Here is a 22,712-nt window from a genome sequence, read left to right on the forward strand (position 1 = left end):
ACAACATAAGCAACAAAAATGTGTCACAACTCCTGCAGCTCTGTCGCACACTGGGTATGTACTAGAGGTCGACCGATTAATCAAAATGGCCGATTAATTAGGGACGATTTCAAGTTTTCATAACAGTCGGAAATCTGTATTTTTGGGCGCCGATTGGCCAAATTATTTTTTATACCTTTATTTAACTAGGCAAGTCAGTTAAGAACACATTCTTATTTTCAATGACGGCCTAGGAACGGTGGGTTAACTGCTTCGTTCAGGGGCATAACGACAGATTTTCACCATGTCAGCTCGGGGGAACCAATCTTGCAACCTTACAGTTAACTAGTCCAACGCAATAACGACCTGCCTCTCTCTCATTGCACCCCACAAGGAGACTGCCTGTTACGCAAATGCAGTAAGCCAAGGTAAGTTGCTAGCTAGCATTAAACTTATCTTATAAAAAACAATCAATCATAATCACTAGTTAACTACACATGGTTGATGATATTACTAGATATTATCAAGCGTGTCCTAATCTGACTGAGCATACAAGCATACAAGTATCTGACTGAGCGGTGGTAGGCAGAAGCAGGCGTGTAAACATTCACTCAAACAGCACTTTTGTGCGTTTTGCCAGCAGCTCTTCGTTGTGCGTTAAGCATTGCGCTGTTTATGACTTCAAGCCTATCAACTCCCGAGATGAGGCTGGTGTAACCAAAGTGAAATGGCTGGCTAGTTAGCACGCGCTAATAGCGTTTCAAACCTCACTCGCTCTGAGCCTTCTCGTAGTTGTTCCCCTTGCTCTGCATGGGTAACACTGCTTCGATGGTGGCTGTTGTCGTTGTGTTGCTGGTTCGAGCCCAGGGAGGAGCGAGGACAGGGATGGAAGCCATACTGTTACACTGGCAATACTATTACACTGGCAATACTAAAGTGCCTATAAGAAGATCTAATAGTCAAAGGTTAATGAAATACAAATGGTATAGAGGGAAATAGTCCTATAATAACTACAACCTAAAACTTCTTACCTGGGAATATTGAAGACTCATGTTAAAAGGAACCACCAGCTTTCATATGTTCTCATGTTCTGAGCAAGGAACTGAAATGTTAGCTTTCTTACATAGCACATATTGCACTTTTACTTTCTTCTCCAACACTTTCTTTTTGCATTATTTAAACCAAATTGAACATTCATTATTTACTTGAGGCTAAATAGATTTTATTGATGTATCATATTAAGTTAAAATAAGTGTTCATTCACTATTGTTGTACTTGTCATTATTACAAATAAATAAATAAAAATCGGCCGATTAATCGGTATCGGCTTTTTTGGTCCTCCAATAATCGGTCGACCTCTAGTATGTACATAATCATTGGTAGGCTTTGAGGGGACTCCTATGGTAGGTCATCTCTTGGCAGTAGTACTGTAGACTACTTTATCACTGGCCTCAACCCAGAGTCTCTCAGAGCGTTCACAGATAACCCACTGACACCCCTATCAGATCACAGCAAAATGACAGTCTACTTGAACAGAGCAATACTCAATCATGAGGCATCAAAGCCAGAGGAACTGAATAATATAAAAAAATGCTATAGATGGAAGGAATGTAGTGTGGAAACCTACCAAAAAACTATGAGGAAACAGAACACAGAAGAAAATTAACAACAATGACAAATGGTTTGATGAAGAATGTAAAAACCTAAGAAAGAAATTGAGAAACATATCCAACCAAAAACATAGAGACCCAGAAAACCTTAGTCTACGCCTTCACTATGGTGAATCACAAAAACAATACAGAAATACACTACGGAAAAAGAAGGAACAGCACGTCAGAAATCAGCTCAATGTAAATGAAGAATCCATAGACTCTCATCCCTTCTGGGAAAATTGGAAAACACTAAACAAAAAACAACACGAAGAATTATCTAACGAAAATGGAGATGTATGAGTAAACCGCTTCTCCAATCGTTTTGGTCCTATAACAGAGAATAAAGAGAAAAAACATATACATGATCAAATACAAATCTTAGAATCAACTATTAAAGACTACCAGAACCCACTGGATTCTCCAATTACATTGAATGAACTACAGGACAAAATACAAACCCTCCAATCCAAAAAGACCATTAGTGTTGATTGATGGTATCCTCAATGAAATTATAAAATATACAGACAACAAACTCCAATTGGCTATACTTAACATCATCCTTAGCTCTGGCATCTAACCCCAATATTTGGAAGCAAGAACTGATCACCCCAATCTACAAAAGTGGAGACAAATTTGACCCCAATAACTATGCATCAACAGCAACCTCGGGGAAATCCTCTTCATTATCATCAACAGTAGACTCGTACATTTCCTCAGTGAAAACAATGTACTGAGCAAATGTTAAATTGTCTTTTTACCAAATTACCGTACGACAGACCAAGTACTCCCCCTGCACACCCTAATTGACAAACAAACTAACTAACCAAAACAAAGGCAAAGTCTTTTCATGCTTTGTTGATTTCAAAAAAGCCTTTGACTCAATTTGACATGAGGGTCTGCTATACAAATTGATGGAAAGTGGTGTTGGGGGAAAAACATACATCATTATAAAATCCATATACACAAACAACAAGTTGAACGTGGTACCTTCAGGCATTTTGAAATTGCTCCCAAGGATGAACCAGACTTGTGGAGGTCTACACATTTTTTCCTAGTTAGTTAGTATCGGAGTGTGGTTCAAATTGGCAAAAAACACACATTTCTTTCCAAAGTGCCGTGGGGTGAGACAGGGATGCAGATTTAGCCCCCACCCTTTTCAACATATAGTTGAATTCGGAAAAATACATATACTTAGGTTGGAGTCATTAAAACTAGTTATTCAACTACCGCACAAAATTCTTGTTAACAAACTATAGTTTTAGCAAGTTGGACATCTACTTTGTGCATGACACAAGTCATTTTTCCAACAATTGTTTACAGACAGATTATTTCACTTATAATTCAGTGTATCACAATTCCGGTGGGTCAAAAGTTTACATACGCTAAGTTGACTGTGCCTTTAAACAGCATGGAAAATTCCAGAAAATTATGTCATGGCTTTAGAAGATTCTGATAGGCTAATTGACATCATATGAGTCAATTGGAGGTGTACCTGTGGATGTATTTCAAGACCAGCCTTCAAAAGCAGTGCCTCTTTGCTTGACATCATGGGATTTTTTTTTAAAAGAGTCCAGGAAAAAATGTGTAGACCTCCACAAGTCTGGTTCATCCTTGGGAGCAATTTCAAAATGCCTGAAGGTACCACGTTCATCTGTACAAACAATAGTATGCAAGTATAAACTTCTATGACCACGCAGCCATCATATCGCTCAGGAAAGAGACACATTCTGTCTCCTAGAGATGAATGTACTTTGTGCGAAAAGTGCAAATCAATCCCAGAACAACAGCAAAGGACCTTGTGAAGATGCTGGAGGACACAGGTACAAAAGTATCTATATCCACAGTAAAACGAGTCCTATATCGACATAACTTGAAAGGCCTCTCAGCAAAGAAGAAGCCACTGCTCCAAAACCGCCATAAAAAAGCCAGACTACGGTTTGCCACTGCACATGGGGACAAAGATCATACTTTTTGGAGAAATGTCCTCTGGTCTGATGAAAAAAAATAGAACTGTTTGGCCATAATGACCATTGTTATGTTTGAAGGAAAAAGGGGGAGGCTTGCAAGTCGAAGAACACCATCCCGACCGTGAAGCACGGACGTGGCAGCATCATGTTGTGGGGGTGCTTTGCTGCAGGAGGGACTAGTGCACTTCACAAAATAGATGGCTTCATGAGGAAGAAAAATTATGTGGATATAATGAAGCATCTCAAGACATCAGTCAGGAAGTTAAAGCTTGGTGGCAAATGGGTCTTCCAAATGGACAATGACCCCAAGCATACTTCCAAAGTTGTGGCAAAATGGCTTAAGAACAACAAAGTCAAGGTATTGGAGTGGCCATAAAAATACCCTGACCTCTCCCGGGTGGCGCAGTAGTTAAGGGCGCTGTACTGCAGCGCCAGCTGTGCCACCAGGCTCTGGGTTCGTGCCCAGGCTCTGTCGTAACCGGCCGCGACCGGGAGGTCCGTGAGGCGACGCACAATTGGCCTAGCGTCGTCCGGGTTAGGGAGGGTTTGGCCGGTAGGGATATCCTTGTCTCATCGCGCACCAGCGACTCCTGTGGCGGGCCGGGCGCAGTGCACGCTGACCAGGTCGCTAGGTGTACGGTGTTTCCTCCAACACATTGGTGCGGCTGGCTTCCGGGTTGGATGCGCCGCTGTGTTAAGAAGTAGTGCGGCTTGGTTGGGTTGTGTATCGCAGGACGCATGACTTTCAACCTTCGTCTCTCCCGAGCCCGTACGGGAGTTGTAGCGGTGAGACAAGATAGTAGCTACTAACAATTGGATACCACGAAATTGGGGAGAAAAGGGGTAAAATTCACAATAAATAAAAAAATAAAAAAATGCCCTGACCTCAATCCTATAGAAAATTTGTGGGAAGAACTGAAAATGCGTGTGTGAGCAAGGAGGCCTATAAACCTGAATAAGTTACATCAGCTCTGTCAGGAGGAAATGGCCAAAATTCACCAACCTATTGTGGGAAGCTTGTGGAAGGCTACCCAAAACGTTTGACCCAAGTTAAACAATTTAAAGGCAATGCTACCAAATACTAATTGAGTGTATGTAAACTTCTGACCCACTGGGAATGTGATGAAAGAAATAAAAGCTGAAATAAATAATTATCTCTACTATTATTCTGATTTCACATTCTTAAAATAAAGTGGTGATCCTACCTGACCTAAAACAGGGAATTTGTTACTAGGATTAAATGTCAGGAATTGTGAAAAACAATATATTTGGCTACGGTGTATGTAAACTTCTGACTTCAACTGTATATATCAATGAATTTGAGAGGGCACTAGAACAATCTGCAGCACCCGGCCTCACCCTACTAGAATCTGAAGTCAAATGTCTACTGTTGTCTACAAATGTCTACTGTAGGGCCTACAGCAGCATCTAGATATTCTGCACAGATTCTGTCAGACCTGGGCCCTGACAGTAAATCTCAGTAAGACAAAAATAATGATGTTCCAAAAAAAGTCCAGTCGCCAGGACCTCAAATACAAATTCTATCTAGATACCGTTGCCCAAGAGCACACAAAAAAACTATACATGCCTTGGCCTAAACATCAGTGCCACAGGTAACTTCCACAAAGCTGTGAATGAGCTGAGAGACTAGACAAGAAGAGACTTCTATGCCATCAAAAGGAACATAAACTTTGACATACCAATTAGGTATCTGGCTAAAATACTTGAATCAGTTATAGACCCTGTTGCCCTTGATGGTTGTGAGGTCTGGGGTCCGCTCAAAACACCAAATAATGCATGCAGAGCAGAATTAGGCCGATACGAAATACGAAAGAGGGCGAGAGAGAGAGAGAGAGAGAGAGGGTGAGAGAGAGAGGGCGAGAGAAAGAGAGAGGGTGTGAGAGAGAGAGGGAGAGAGAGCGAGAGAAAGAAAGAGAGAGGGTGAGAGAGAGAGCGAGAGGGTGAGAGAGAGAGCGAGAGGGTGAGAGAGAGAGGGTGAGAGAGAGGGCGAGAGAAAGAGAGAGAGGGAGAGGAAAGAGAGATTATAAAGAGAGAAATGCGTCATAGGATAGAGTGAGGGCAAGAGAGAGAGAGAAGGCGAGCGAGAGGGAGAGTGAACTCTTAGTGACAGTGCACTCAGGTAGACATGCTGACTAGATCAAGACGATCGACATAATTAAGGTATTGTTGTTGAGTCATTGACAACTGGTGTAACGAGTACATACTTTACATTAACAAACACACACCTGTTTACTGTAACACATATACACAAGATTGAACAGAAATTACAGACAACAACAGGATGTAGTTATTAATATGACAGTAAATACTGATATTTAGCATGGCAATGCCAATGCCATTATGATACAGATGTATCATTGAATATTAAATCAGGTCGGGATTAAAAAAGAGAGACAGACAGAAAGAGATACAGAGAGAGAGATTAAGAGAGAAAGAAGGAAAGAGAGAGAGATCTGTGAAGACAGGTTCATCCATAGTTGTGTTGAGTAAACATGTCTTACAGGTGTGTCAGGCGGTAGGTACAGATGTAGGATCTTCATTTGAGCCCGTTTTCGTAATGGCACAAAACATTCAAAGCGCTACTTGAATTTGTGGGTGTCCCTGACCTAAGTTCTCTCAAGTTTGGGCCAACTAGAAAGTTCAAGTAACACTTGACCGAAAAGTTAAGTAAACTAAAAGGCTGTGGAACCAGTTACTGAATAATAATTTGTTGAATCAATTAGATGTTGTTTTTTTTTACAGTGCCTGTCTGGGGTAAATACATGTGATGTTACATATTACAGTGCAATTGCATGTTTACTTGTTCACATCAACCAACTGAAAACACTGCTAAGAGTGTTCCACATGCTGAAACAGTACATGGTATATGGAGACTGGGCATATCTGAACTTACACCATATTCCTTCTACTGCACACTATATAGGGAGGCATTTACTGGGTATGATCTGAACATGTCAACTAGACAGGAAGTGTTTTTACCTGTTTGCTCACATCATGAAAACATGCAGCCTGTGACTGACTTATTAGCCTGCAGGCTTGACAGACTGACTGTGTTGCTCAATTGGTAGAACATGGCCCGTGCAACGCCAGGGCTGTGGGTTCGGTTCCCATGGGGAACCAATACAAAAAATGTGTGAACTCACTACTGTAAGTTGCTCTGGATAAGAGTGTAAAATATGTGGGTGTGAATGTGTGTTAACCCTACAAATAGCAGTGTTGGGTGATTTGGAAAGCCATAGTAAATCAATCAACATTATAATAATACTCTTAGGAAAAATATTTATCTTTAACGTACAATCTGTGGATACTATGCAATTGGAGAAGTTCAAAGTTCATGTGAGACAGCACAGTTAAAATATATGGTGCGTGGAAATCAAAAGGGGGTGGTCTACAGAGATAGGTGGGATGGGCTGAGGGAAGCAGAGGGCTGGGTTTAAAATGCTTATTATCGGTAATAGTTATTACTGAAAACAATATATAGATGTCCAAGTACTAACTATCCAAAAGGTTGTGTGTGTATATACTGTATATACACTACATGACAAAAGTATGTGGACACCGCCTCGTCGCACATCTCATTCCAAAATCAAGGGCATTAATATGACGTTGATCCTACCTTTGTTCGTATAACTGCCTCCACACTTCTTGGAAGGCTTTCCACTAGATGTTGGAACATTCCTGTAGGGACTTGCTTCCATTCAGCCACAAGACCATTAGTTAGGTCGGGCACTGATGTTGTGCGATTAGGCCTGGCTCGCAGTCGATGTTCAAATTCATCATCAAAATGTTTGATGGGGTTGAGGTCAGGGCTGTGTGCAGGCCAGTCAATTTCTTCAAAAAACATTTCTGTATGGACCTTGCTTTGTGCCTTGAGGGCATGTTCATGTTGAAATAGGAAAGGGCCTTACCCAAACTATTGCCACAAAGTTGGAAGCACAGAATCGTCTAGAATGGCATTGTATGCTGTAGTGTTAAGATTTCCCTTCACTGGAACTAAGGGGCCTAGCCCAAACCATGAAAAACAGCCCCAGACCATTATTCCCCCTCCACCAAACTTTACAGTTGGCAAATAGCGTTTTCCTGGCATCCGCCAAACCCAAATTTGTCCTTCGTACTGCCAGTTGGTGAAGCGTGATTCATCACTCCACATAATGCCTTTCCACTGCTCCAGAGTCCAATGGTGGCAAGCTTTACACCACTTCAGCCGACACTTGGCATTGCGCATGGCGATCTTAGGCTTGTGTGCGGCTGCTTGGCCATGGAAACCCATTTCATGATGCTCCTGACGAACAGTTCTTGTGTTGACATTCCTTCCAGAGGCAGTTTTTAACTAGGTAGTGAGTGTTACAACCCAGGACAGACAATTTATACACGCTATGTTCTTCAGTACTCGCCGGTCCTGTTCTAAAAGCTTGTGCAGCCTACCACTTTGTGGCTGAGCCGTTGTTGCTCCTAGACGTTTCCACTTCACAATAACATCACTTACATTTGACCAGGGCAACTCAAGCTAGGCAGAACTGACTTGTTGGAAAGGTGGCATCCTATGACGGTGTCACGTTGACGTCACTGAGCACTTCAGTAAGGCCATTCTACTGCCAGTGTTTGTCTATGGAGATTGCATGGCTGTTTGATCGATTATATACACCTGTCCGCAATGGGTGTGGCTGAAATAGCCGAATCCATTAATTTAAAAGGGTCCACATACTTTTGTATATATAGCGTATGTATATACGTATAAGTATGTGGATATAATGAAGCAACATCTCAAGACATCAGCCAAGTTAAAGCTTGGTTGCAAATGGGTCTTCCAAATGGACTATGACCCCAAGCATACTTCCAAAGTTGTGGCAAAATGGCTTAAGGACAACAAAGTCAAAGTATTGGAGTGGCCATCACAACGCCCTGACCTGCAAAGAAACCACTACTAATGGACACCAATAATAAGAAGAGACTTGATTGGGCCAAGAAACAAGAGCAATTGACATTAGACCGGTGGAAATATGTCCTTTTGTCTGATGAGTCCAAATCTGGTGACACTGTCTGTGATATATTTAGAATTAAAGGCACACTTAACCAGCATGGCTACCACAGCATTCTGCAGCGATATGCCATCCCATCTGGTTTGCACTTAGTGGGAATATCATTTGTTTTTCAACAGGACAATGACCCAAAACACACCTCCAGGCTGTGTAAGGGCTATTTGACAAAGAAGGAGAGTGATGGAGTAGTGCATCAGATGACCTGGCCTCCACAATCACTTCAACCCAATTGAGATGTTTTGAGATGAGTCGGACCGCAGAGTGAAGGAAAAGCAGCCAACAAGTGCTCAGCATATGTGGGAACTCCTTCAAGACTATTGGAAAAGCATTCCTCATGAAGCTGTTTGAGAGAATGCCAAGAGTGTGCAAAGCTGTCATCAAGGCAAAGGGTGGTTATTTGAATAATCTAGCATCTAAAATATATTTTGATTTGTTGAACACTTTTTGGTTACTACATGATTCCATATGTGTTATTTCATAGTTTTGATGTTTTCACTATTATTCTACAATGTAGGAAATAGTACAAATAAAGAAAAACCCTTGAATGTCCAAACTTTTGACTGGTACTGTATGTAAAATGTGTGTAAAATGTTTATGTAACTAAAAACCTTTGTCCTCCAAAGAAGATGCGAGATGGTGGAGGTGTAAGTCGCTCTGGATAAGAGCTTCTATTAAAATGTGGGTGTGTGGGTGAGTGGATGGGTTGTTTTGTAGCTTATAGTGTGGTAATTAGCTGTCTGATGAGTGTGCATGTGTTTTGTAAACTTCCACACACACCTAGAGCTATAGGTAACCATAGTAACCAGTTACGTTATAGCCCTGCCCACTGGATCAAAAGCTGGCTGTAGTTTACTCAGCAGCAGCACTGTGACTCGCCTGCTAATCAAGACTGCTAGCCTACGGCTAACATGCTACATCCTGCACAGTGACTGTCTGTTGGCTAACGCTACCCACAGGCCTAGCCTGCATGAGTCTGTGCTCCAAGGATAACATTACCTCAAGGCATTAAATAGTCCTACTCTCAAATCACAGGATGTCTTTGTCATATTTGGTTAAGACCTGCACTAACCTATCCTCTGAGGTAAGTTAGATCAGAGTGAGAGAGTAACTGTACAGGTGGGGTTACTCACCCTGACCTGAAGGCAGTTAGAAATTACACAACAAACACTACACCTGAGATATCTTCCACAAGCTGTCTGTGTGTGTGTGTTTGTGTGTACGTGTGTGCTCATTGGGTTGAGATTGGGTTAAGCCAATCACATGCTGTTTTACTGGAACAAGGGGCACACTGATTGGTTTACAGACAGAGGAATGACAACATCCAGTGCTGACAGTGTCTGATGTACCTGTCTAACAAGACACATTCACACACGGAACATCTATTTGTTTGTTGTGGCAACAACAACTTTTTACCTCAAGTGGTGACACAGGATGAATGACAGGAACTGTGTGTGTCTGCGTGTGCATGCGCGCGTGTGTTTATGTGTTTCTCAGAAAAGGGCAGGACTGTTTTAAAGGCAGCAAACAGAATGGGTTTGAAGCCATAAACCACTTCAGGAGGATTTAAGAACCAAACCTCCACTCCAGGCTATATAGTTATATCTATCATCACTGTCTGACTCAGAGTTGCCTAACCCATGCTTGTTCATTCAACGTTCCGACCAGTCATTCCCAGCATTCCTGTGTGAACTTCGGGAGAGAGGGGGATAGAGGAAAATAGAGAGAGCAAGAGGGGGAGGGAGAGGGAATGATAGAGGGGGCAAGAGGGGGAGGGAGAGGGAATGATAGAGGGGGCAAGGGAGAAAAGGCAGGAGAAAGAAAAAGAGAGAGGAGGATTGATAGAGATAGAGGGAGGGAGCATGATAGGGAGTGAGGGATAGAGAGGGAATTAAAGAGAGAGGCGGAGGGAACATTTGTCTCTGTCTCAACACGTGAACAAGTAACTGAGGCTGTGTTTACACAGGCAGCCCAATTCTGATATTTTCTGCACTAATTGTTCTTTTGACGAATCAGATCACCTCTGCAAAAGATCTGACGTGAAAATATCTTATGTGATCGGTTAAAAGACCAATTGGTGCAGAAAATATATGAATTGGACTGCCTGTGCAAACAGAGGTAGACCAATCAGATCTGCTATGAAAAATATTGATGTGATTGGTCAAAAGACAAATTAGTAGAAAAAATATTTGAATTGGGTGAACACAGCGTGAGGAGACAGAACCTGTACAATTACACACACACACACACACACACACGAACACGCCTCACTAAACAAACATACAGATTGATCCTGCATACCGATTCAGGTGGATTCTACAGTTAGTCGTTTAAATAGGTCAGTGAGAATAGTACAGGGCGAGAGAGAGAGAAGGGGGAAGGGTACCTGTCCTTCTCTATATCATCACTGGTACTCACACGGGCAGATCTGAAATGACACCCTATTCCCATCGTAATTCACTTAGGGCTCTGTCAAAAAGTAGTGCACTTCATAGGGAATTAGAGTGTAATTTGAGACACAGACAGAAGTACATCTACCTGTCCTGTATCATCAGGATATCATCACTGTCTGACTGAAAAGACAACAGCACCACATACAGCACAATGACTCAAGGTCAGATACTACAAGTACACAAAGGGATAGAATGAATTCTCGTAAGCACGAGAACGCACACGGATAGACATTGACCCTTATTAAGACAATGCAAACAAAGGGTGCAGCCATGACAGCATAATGGTCTAACAGGAAAACATGAACACACACACACACACACAAACAAATGTGCTATTCCAATCTGCAAATCTTCTATTTTGTAATATAAGATAAAGCAAAGCAGTGCGACACAAACAACACAGAGTTACAGGTGGAATAAACAAACATACAGTCAATAATACAATAGAAAAAGTCTACATACAGTGTGTGCAAATAAGGTAGGATAAGGGAGGTAAGGCAATAAATAGACCATAGTGGCGAAATAATTACAATATAGCAATTAAACACTGGAGTGATTGATGTGCAGAAGATGAGTATGCAAGTAGAGACACTGGGCTGCAAAGGAGCAAAATAAATAAAATAAATAACAGTATGGGGATGAGGTAGTTTGATGGGCTATTTACAGATGGGCTATGTACAGGTGCAGTGATCTGTGAGCTGCTCTGACAGCTGGTGCTTAAAGCTAGTGAGGGAGATATGAGTCTCCAGCTTCAGTGATGTTTGCAGTTTGTTCCAGTCATTGGCAGCAGAGAACTGGAAGGAAAGGCGGCCGAAGGAGTAATTGGCTTTGGGGGTGACCAGTGAAATATACCTGCTGGAGCGCGTGCTACTGGTGGGTGCTGCTATGGTGACCAGTGAGCTGAGATAAGACGGGATTTACCTAGCAAAGACTTATAGATGACCTGGAGCCAGTGGGTTTGGCGATGAATATGAAGCGAGGGTCAGCCAACGAGAGCATACAGGTCGCAGTGGTGGGTAGTATGTGGGGCTTTGGTGACAAAACGGATGGCACTGTGATAGACTGCATCCAATTTGCTGAGTAGAGTGTTTGAGGCTGTTTTGTAAATTACATCGCCGAAGTCAAGGATCGGTAGGATAGTCAGTTTTACGAGGGTATGTTTGGCAGCATGAGTGAAGGATGCTTTGTTTTGCGAAATATGAAGCCGATTCTAGATTTAATTTTGAATTGGAGATGCTTAATGTGAGTCTGGAAGGCGATTTTACAGTCTATTCAGACACCTAGTTATTTGTAGTTGTCCACATATTCTAAGTCAGAACCGTCCAGAGTAGTGATGCTGAACGGGCGGGCGGGCAGGTGTGGGCAGCGATCGGTTGAAGAGCATGCATTTAGTTTTACTTGCATTTAAGAGCAGTTGGAGGCCACGGAAGGAGAGTTGTTTGGCATTGTGGGATTCGAAATGGTCGGTGATCTGTTTGTTAACTTGTTCACTACCACCTGCGCCCTAAAAGGTCGTCCCCCTGGGCAAAAGCCGAAGCAGTAGTAAACACGCACACAAACACACACACAGAGAAAGTAGTAGTAGGCTGACATACAGGAAGGCTAAAGTAGGCCTATTATCTGACATGGACCAAAGTCTCAGTCAGATACAAAGCAGAACATCTGTACTCAGCATACACACACAAACACCTTCTGTATGGTAATTTACAAGGCATACGACTTTGATTATCAATCGACTTTAGTCCAACTATGTAGTCTACATTATTAGATAACACGACATACAACATATTGTCCTGTTTATGCACAACAATATGTAGGTTATAATAGAGGGCTACTGTAATACAGAAGTTTCTTTGTGTGTATGTGCATTTATGTAAATTAATTGAAGACTGCCAATCAAGTCTTGCAGAGTTTCTATTGGTTGGCAGCTTTCAATGAAACCAGACGTTATTGCAGAGTTATTACTAGAGAAGCCTAATCAAACAGTGATCGCGATAGGTACTGTAGACTATAGAACTACTGGTAACATTTGACTGCTTCAAGGTTCAAAGTGCTATTTCATTCTCTTGTTATAGTATAGGCTACATACACTGAGTTACATAGAGATTATTGCAATAGGCTAATTTATAGAAGGCACGGAGAGATCACCTGGATAGATTATCACTTAAATAGATGTACCTGTTTCAGAGAGAGTTGTTATGGACATAATGATTCAGTCTCTTACCCTCAAGTGGGCATCAACCTGTAGACTACCTTGTCTTTTTTTGCTAGAACCGCGGTGTATGGCCGTGTATCCCTTCCGCGGTACCGCCACTAGTGTTCCTCGGCTCGTCTGTGTATTACATTCCTTTCTCCCGTTGGGACTCCACCCTATCCGATCAAAACGCCCAGGAACTCCACACTACTCAAGTCCGACCTGTCTGCGTCTGTTAAACCTACCTCTTTACCCGCGCTCTTCCACACCGCGGGGAGATAAAACAGGGAAGAAGTTGAGTAACTCACTCCCTTTCCTCCCTCCCAACTCCTCCTATTATCACTGTAGTTAAAGCTGACAGTTGAAAACTATTGGAAGTTGACTGGTGGCATATTTCAAAAACTGTTACCACAGAGTTTTTAAAACCAGAGCCACAACATCGCGAGACTTCCGGGAACGCGTGCTAGCTAAACCGACCAAGCAGACCAGGTAGGGGTTTGGGTTTTTAGAAGTCAATGAGAGAAGTGAAAATGTCTTCCTTAGTTCTTAATTTTCTCGAAATCTAAAGGCACAACCTATATTCGAGCAAATGTCTTAAATCCTTGAACATGATCTTAAAGTGACACTGACACGTTTTCATTTTCCTGAAAAACAACTTTATTTTGATTTGACGGCCTGCACGTGCGCAGTTCGGCGTGAGGCGACACACGATGACGTGTTCTGCGCATGAGCATAGCTAGCCAACGTCGCCATGACATCGCCTACAAGCGTTTTCGGGAATATCCATTGGAGAAGCAGTTTCTGCCTATCTTTGCTATTACCACCTCCCCCTCTCTCTGTCGCTCTCTGTTGCGCTCTCTCTCTCCACTAGTGAGCTGTAGCATGGTTTGTGCTTCAGACAGTTGTGTGCTACTACCCAGTGTGCACCCCTCTTATTTTTCGTCTTTCCTCTCCCTCGTTCTCTCCTTTCCTTTATGTCCCCCTCCCTCTCTCTCTCTCTCTCTCTTCTCTCTCTCTCTCTCTCTCTCTCTTTTTAACTGCGGACAGGGAAGTCTGAGAGATAGAGCTCTTGTTTCTTCATGACTTTGCCATCCTTCATGCTGATTCAGCTGCATAGTGTTAACATAGCAAAGTTGTCCATGTCTACCAGTAGGTCACTCTAACCCATCAAGTTGCACTTGTTCTGTTTGTCCTGCCCAGTACAATACCACTGGGCAAAACTGGTTGAATCAATGTTGTTTCCATGTCATTTCAACAACAAAAAATGCAATCTGATGATGTTGAATCAAAGTGGAAAACTGATTGGATTTTGTTTTTAAGTCATCAACATAAAGGGAATTTTGTTGATTTTTTCACCCAGCTTTTAACCTAAATCCAATGACATGGTGACATTTTTAGTTGATTTCAGGTTGAATTCAGGTTAGTTGACAACTCAACCAAATGTTAATTAATGTTTCCCATATCTACACTAAGGGGCACTGAGTTTTTGTGTGTGTGTGTTTGACGTGGGCTGTCTTTTGTTCTGTCAGATCAGCTCCACCCTACTCCCCTGATATCCTGCAGCACACACACACACACACTTGTTCGGCGCAGGGTGTGTCTCACGGTTGTGGATCTCTGCCCATGTACCTTGGTGCACCCTGCCCTGTGTTACACACACACTACATGCACACACCTGATCTAGACCGAGATAAGCAAATCTACTTCTCCCTGGTGTGTATGATAACACAACTAGTCTCACGTTCATCTATGTTTCTGAAACGTCAAATTTCTAAGTTGTTCCAAAGTCAAATTTCTAAGTGTTTAAGGTTAAGTTTAGGCATTAACTCCTATTGGTTAAGGAGGGTGTTAAGGTTTGGGGTAGGCTTAAAACAAAAATCTCAAAAACAACTTTCTATCGCTGGATTCTGGCAACCTTTGGAATCAGAGGCAGATGCCCTCCGCCATCCACATCGCCAAAACCTACTTGAAGATAACAGTGCTCACTGTTGCCCCTAGTGGCCGGTTTCCACATATTCTCCCGACGTCCTCAGACATAGGTGGAAGTCAAATACTGACTTGTATCACAGGTGACCTGGCTGTGATAACAACACTCCATGAAAGTTCATTTGTATACCGTGTGAGTGTATAACCATACGTGTGTATGAGTGAGAATGTCTTAGACTTAGTGTGTGTATGTTGTTCACCTGAGCATTTTTTTAGCTAAGTTAGCAGCTGGAAATGTGAGTGTGTGTGTGTGGGAGGTGCGATTGAGGGTGTGGTCTATTCTAGGAATGTGCCACGGGCTTCAGGACCACACCCAGCTCCTCTCTCTCTCCCCCATCGTCACCCCTCTCTCTGACTCACCTCCTAGCCATAGAGCAGAACCACAGGTCTGGGCCTGACTCTGGACAGCAGATAAAACCTGGCATGGACCAACACACTTGGAACTGGACAGTAAGCTGGGACTCAGAGAGAATGGATCAGGAGTCAGAGAAATCCTGTCGGCAGCAGCATTAGCCTATTGCTTTCTCTCTCAACTTCAAGTCTCAACTCTAGAGACACTGGGGTTTGGAAGGGAGGTTAGGTGTTGGTTTAGATCCTCCTCCAATGAACACAGACACAGAGTACACTCACATCCACCTACACACACTGAGAAAATGACACACGTGAAAATCTCTAGTAAGCTTTCCAAAATGCTTTTTCCATGCTGTAAATCAAATCAAAGTTTATTTGTCACGTGCGCCAAATACAACAGGTGTAGTGGACCTTACATTGAAATGCTTACTTACAGGCTCTAACCAATAGTGCAAAAAAGGTGTTAGGTGAACAATAGGTAGGTAAAGAAATTAAACAACAAGGAAAAAGACTGAAAAACAGTAGCGAGGCTAGATACAGTAGAAAGGCTACATACAGACACCGGTTAGTCAGGCTTATTGAGGTAGTATGTACATGTAGATATGGTTAAAGTGGCTATGCATATATGATGAACAGAGAGTAGCAGTAGCGTAAAGAGGGGTTGGTGGGTAGGACAATGCAGATAGCCCGGTTAGCCAATGTGCAGGAGCACTGGTTGGTCGGGCCTATTGAGGTAGTATGTACATTTGTACATGAATGTATAGTTAAAGTGACTATGCATATATAATAAACAGAGTAGCAGCAGCATAAAAGAGGGGTTGGGGGGGGGCACACAATGCAAATAGTCTGGGTAGCCATTTGATTACCTGTTCAGGAGTCTCATGGCTTGGGGGTAAAAACTGTTGAGAAGCCTTTTTGTCCTTGACTTAGCACTCCGGTACCGCTTGCCATGCAGTAGTAGAGAGAACAGTCTATGACTGGGTGGCTGGGGTCTTTGACAATTTTTTGGGCCTTCCTCTGACATCGCCTGGTGTAGAGGTCCTGGATAGCAGGCAGCTTAGCCCCAGTGATATACTGGGCCGTACGCACTACCCTCTGTAATGCCTTGTGGTCGGAGGCTGAGCAATTGTTGTACCAGGCAGTGATGCAACCAGTTCTCGATGTTGCAGCTGTAGAACCTTTTGAAGATCATAGGACCCATGCCAAATCCTTTTAGTTTCCTGAGGGGGAATAGGCTTTGTCATGCCCTATTCGACTGTCTTGGTGTCTTTGGACCCTTCTAGTTTGTTGGTGATGTGGACACCAAGGAACTTGAAGCCCTCAACCTGCTCTACTACAGCCCCGTCGATGAGATTGGGGTTGTGCTCGGTCCTCCTTTTCCTGTAGTCCACAATCATCTCCTTAGTCTTGGTTACATTGAGGGAGAGGTTGTTATTCTGGCACCACCCGGACAGGTCTCTGACCTCCGTCTCGTCGTTGTCGGTGATCAGGCCTACCACTGTTGTGTCGTCTGCAAACTTAATGATGGTGTTGGAGTCGTGCCTGGCCATGCAGTTGTGGGTGAACAGGGAGTACCGGAGGGGACTGAGCACGCACCCCTGGGGGGCTCCAGTGTTGAGGATCAGTGTGGCAGATGTGTTGCTACCTACCCTCAAATAATGTCACACCTGCATTTCAGGTGACTCACTGCAGCCAAAATGCACTGAAGTCACACCAACACACACACATAGTGGAGCTGAAATGCTGGAAGGTCATCCCTCTGTGGTGAGTAAAGGTACGCAGTAACATGCCATGTCAGCAGTGTGTGTGGTTTTCCCTGTATGTCTGTGGTTGTTTGAGTACCTGTAATCATAAATTACATATGTGTTAGTTAAACAACTAACACATGACACACTGTGTTAGGTACCTCTGAGTTGGCCTTAGATTACCTTCCCTGTAGAGTTGTGGTGTGTACCTTCATGATAATATATTGTGACACACACACCAGAATGAAGGAACCAGAAAAATCAGTTACTGTAGGTTTGACTCCACCAATATGTGACATAATACTAGAGGGATGAAAACTGAACCTTGCGAAGGAGACTGACAAGTTCTCAGGTTCAACAGACCTCAGAGAGGAGCATGCAGCCATGGCCTCAGCTCTGTGTGTGTGTGTCTCTCAGCTCCCTCCCACCCGTCAACAGGTTCTACAGCATTAGTACATACAACTTGTCAGGTGGAATGGTGCTGATGCTATAATTAACATAATTACAGATTGTTACAGTGTAATGCATGTAAAGGTTGCTCACAAGCCAGAGGACACACATACACAGTGGTATTTATTTAACCTTTAACCAGGAAAGATCCTTGAGCTCTTTATAAGGGACGTAGTTGTTCTCATCACAGCCATTGGCCGTGTATATACAGTATACTGTATATTTGACCAGCAGAAGCCTATGCTAACTCCATTTTAATGTCTATTATGCCTTTCCCTAACCTCACTAAAACTACACCTAACCTCACTGAAACTACACCTAACCTCACTGAAACTACACCTAACCTTCATTCATTTTGACACCTATTCCAAATCTTGCATTTGTCTTCTGCCAGTCGAATATCCGCTTCCATTAAATAAAGCCTGAATAAGAAAATCAAATAATATGTACAATTCATCCAGAACCACAATTCCAAACAGAGGAATACAATACACAATATCAAGGGCAGAAGAACAATTGCCTAGTTAAATAATTTAATTTAAATACATTTAAAATAAGAACAATCCCAAAACGTTCACCAGTTTGCTGAGCATGGGAGCATCTGTAACTTTGATTTACACTGTGGCCACTATCAGTGTGTAGTTCCAGGGTTTAGTCTTTGTGTGTGTCTGTTGTCTCTGTCTCTTGGCCTCATCCAGCACCTCCTCTAGATAGCAGAGCTGAGACAACTTCAGTTGTTCTATGAACACACGCATGCACACACTCATATCAAGCACAGATACATCATAGTTGCACACCCGATGGTGCACTAGCCCCATGTTAAAGTCTACAGTACACTACAGTCATCATGTGTAGAGGTTCAAACCAGCTTTCAACAGCTGAGACTTGGTGTTTTCTATCCTCTCTATTTCAGCAGACAGTCTGTTTGGGCTCTGGAGCGAAGAGACAACATTTAATATTCACAGATCTGGAGAGACTGGATAGATAAAAGCAATATGGTGGATGCTCTCTAAGTCTATTGGCAGGCTAGGTAGAGTCATTGCCATTTACTTTAACAGCTATTCAGTTCTATTGGATTTATATATTTCAAACAGGTATAAGCAAACAAACTCACTCATGAATGTGCTTATTCTCTTCTATCTGCTGCTGGAGCTGGTTTTCAAACTTTATCCTGTCAGAAAAAATACAGGATCATTGGTGATTTTAGCATGTAAATCTTGGTGGGGCAAAAAAATTAAATACTTGTCAGCAAAGCCACTAAACAACACATTAATTGCACAATAACAGTAACAAACGGTGCCCATAAACTTAGGGCCTACATAAAGCTGTCCCAACACCTTACCACTGCTACACCTGGCTATCAGTGGAGCCTCGTCTGTCAGCAAAACAGTTCATTCAGTCTCATTTACTGCCTTTAAAAAAAACATAGCTGATATGGCTGACTTAGTTAAACTAATGTGGTTTCTACTGACAATTGAGATGTACAAACTATGGCATAAGGGGAACGACGAGCGGATAAGAGACGATCCGTATTTTTGATTAGGACAATGAGCGAGTTAGAACGGACGTAATCAATATAACTATTTGTTCACCACTTTTGAAATGTACAGTGACAGAATTCAGAACATGGGCCATTCTTACAGTATTCTCCCTGTATACCAAGTCAGAGCCGTAGGATAAATAAAGGGGGCATATAAGCAGACATTGAAAGCTCTTACAGTTTTCAATGATTACATTTCTCAAAAACAGGTTATAGGCTACATGTGCACCACCAAGTCAGAACAGTAGGCAAAATTATGAGGGGAAAGGGGACCAAATTATTAGGGTGAGGCACATGCTAACAGCTTACTACACAACATACACTTAGATTTACCTTCTTATCTACAGTATACATCTCCCTGCATATTACATAATTTATACAGCAGCATACAATACATTTTTAGACTCACCTTGTTGTGCTCACTTGAACAAGAAGGTGGCGCTGTGGTCTTTCGTGGGCAAATTTGTCATCAGACTTTATCAAAGTCTGTCATTCTCTGGATTTATGGTGTCTTCAAGACAACTGGGAACTGAAAAAAACAAGGTTGAATCATAATGACGTCAGAGATCTTCAGGTCGAAGCTCTAGAAAGAGTCCCCGACTTGCAAATCCAAGTTGGATGACCGTTCAAAACGTATTTCCTAGTCGGAGCTAAACGTCCCTTTCAGGACCATGTCTTTCAAAGATTATTTTTGCAAATACAAATAACTTCACAGATCTTCATTGTAAAGGATTTAAACACTGTTTCTCATACTTGTTCAATTACTCTATGAGGGCACAAGGCGTGACCCAGATGCAGACACGGGAGGCAGATGGTTTGAGTCTTGATATCTATTAAACAATCCAAAAGGGGTAGGCAAGAGAATGGTCATGGACAGGCAAAAGGTCAAAACCAGTTCAGAGTCCAGGAGGTACAGAGTGGCAGGCAGGCTCGAGGTCAGGTCAGGCAGGCGGGCACAGAGTCCAGAAAAACAGGCAAGGGTCAAAAACCGGGAGGACTAGCGAAAGAGAATAGAAGCAGGAGTACGGGATAAACGCTGGTTGACTTGAAAAACATACAAGACAAACTGGCACAGAGAGACAGGAAACACAGGGATAAATACACCAGGGAAAATAAGCAACACCGGGAGGGGATAGAGACAATCACAAGACAGATGAAACAGATCAGGGTGTGACAGAACCATAAACATTTAATGAACATGCACCTGTTGGGGGTTTCCCTGGAGGTCAGGTGTGGGGCTACAACAATGCCATGGTCACTGTATATATGTGATAACCTTTGTATACTTGCAATGCACAATGATGGAAGAGTACTGGGTAAATGGAGATGTACTGCTTTAGATCTCAGGCTGAGAATTGCCTGCACCTGCTGATAGTAATGCAGCCTCAAGGCCGAGATAGTAGAGGAAGAAACCACAGGCTAGACATGTTTTTCTCATTTGAGATACTTTGTATCTAATGTGGAAGGACCACCAGAGGGCAGGCTGGGCTCACAGATAGTAGCCCAACAAGGCATGTGAGACCAGGTAACCTGAGGCAATTAAGCACAGCTGACGGTACTAATGACATATTCTCTTTCCCCTATAAGAGAGAGGAGGGAACCAGTAGGAATGGGGGGGAGATAAACTATCTCTGTAGAATGGCTACCAAGAGAGGGGAGCTATCCAAGAAGAGCCATTAAGACGGTGACAAATCTGTGATTGTTGTTATAGTTGAAAGATAATCGTCTTGTGTCATCTAAAGGAGAAGATACTGACTGTTACTTTTGATTTTGACCCCCACCCCCACCTTTGTTCAGGGACACATTATTCCATTTCTGTTAGTCACATGTCTGTGGAACTTGTTCAGTTTATGTCTCAGGTGTTTAATCTTATGTTCATACAAATATTTACACATGTTAAGCTGAAAATAAACGCAGTTGACAGTGAGAGGACATTTCTTTTTTTGCTGAGTTTAGTTGTCTTAAACTCACTGAAGTCTGAGATTTCCCAGTTCCGAGTTTCCAGTTGTTTTGAGTGCGGCAGAAGTCATGCTGGATTGACAGCATTGCCAGTTGAATGTTTATCCTTTTAAGCTTTGAAAATATACCCTTAAACCCAGACTTGGACCACACACCCACTCCACTGAATATCAGGCTAGTGATTGCTTTGCAATGCCTGCAGTTAGCCACTGATTCCTTCCAAACCACTCATTGTTGAAATTGCGATTTCCAATTTCTTCTGTAATGTTTATGTCCATTGGCCGATGAGTACCGATACGTTTTATCGTGGAGGAGAGATTGACTTCATCACAACTCGTATTTGAGATGTTTTGACATTGTTGAATGTAACAAGCTGAACTACTGGCACACAGCTCGGACACCCATGCATACCCTGCAAGACATGCCAGCAGATGTCTCTTCACAGTCCCCAGAACAGACTATGGGAGGCGTAGAGTACTATATAGAGCCATGACTACGTGGAACTCTATTCCAAATCAAGTAACTCATGCAAGCAGTAAAATTAGATTAAAAAACATAAAAATACACCTATTGGAACAGCGGGGACTGTGAAGAGACACAAACACAGGCACAGACATATGCATACAAACACACGATAACATACGCACTGCACTATACACACACGTACACATGGATTTTGAGTTGTAGATATGTGGTAGTAGAATAGTGGCTTGAGGGCACACACTTAATGTGTTGTGAAATCTGTTGTGAATGTATTGTAGTGTTACTCTTCCTGTGCCCCAGGAAGAGTAGCTGTTGCCTTGGCAGCAGCTAACAGGGATCCATAATAAATACAAATGAGTAAAACAGTATGTAAACATAATTAAAGTGAGGCAGCAGCCTCTAAGGTGTAGGGTTGAGTAACTGGGTCGTAGCTGGCTAGTGAAATTGACTATGTTCAGGGCAGGGTACTGGGTGGAGGCCGGCTAGTGATGGCTATTTAACAGTCTGATGGCCTTGAGATAAAAGCTGTTTTTCAGTCTCTCGGTCCCAGCTTTGATGCACCTGTACTGACCTCGCCTTCTGGATGATAGCGGGGTGAACAGGCAGTGGCTCAGGTGGTTGAAGTTCTTGATTATCTTTTTGACCTTCCTGTGACATCGGGTGCTGTAGGTGTCCTGGAGGGTAGGCAGTGTGCCCCCGGGGATGCGTAGGGCAGATCGCATCACCCTCTGCAGAGCCCTGCAGGTACGGTAAGTGCAGTTGCCATATCAGGCGGTGAAACAGCCCGACAGGATGCTTTCAATTGTGCATCTGTAAAAGTTTATGAGGGTCTTAGGGTCCAAGCCAAATTTCTTCAATCTCCTGAGGTTGAAGAGGCGCTGTTGCGCCTTCTTCAC

At 42.8% G+C, this 22,712-nt stretch overlaps 1 protein-coding gene and 1 long non-coding RNA gene across 5 annotated transcripts in view; both read right to left on the reverse strand.

The window, feature by feature from the left end:
* Positions 1–13,629, reverse strand: part of LOC112264472 (protein FAM83H) — a 35,255-nt gene extending 21,626 nt beyond the window's left edge. For 3 of the 4 annotated variants that reach the window (XR_006078583.1, XR_006078582.1, XM_024441088.2), the window contains exon 1: positions 13,333–13,629. The gene's annotated coding sequence lies outside the window, so the exon portion shown is untranslated. The remainder of the gene's footprint in view (positions 1–13,332) is intronic. The other variant, XM_042295355.1, reaches the window with a different exon arrangement.
* Positions 13,630–17,481: 3,852 nt separating this feature from the next.
* LOC121838994 lies at positions 17,482–20,268 on the reverse strand. The gene is made up of 3 exons (XR_006078521.1): positions 20,128–20,268; positions 19,784–19,903; positions 17,482–19,005 (listed from the first exon to the last, which is right to left on the reverse strand). It is a non-coding gene; the product is annotated as an uncharacterized LOC121838994 (long non-coding RNA).
* Positions 20,269–22,712: the final 2,444 nt, after the last annotated feature.

Source organism: Oncorhynchus tshawytscha, linkage group LG13 (assembly GCF_018296145.1).
Source record: "Oncorhynchus tshawytscha isolate Ot180627B linkage group LG13, Otsh_v2.0, whole genome shotgun sequence".
Taxonomy (NCBI): Eukaryota; Metazoa; Chordata; class Actinopteri; order Salmoniformes; family Salmonidae; genus Oncorhynchus; species Oncorhynchus tshawytscha.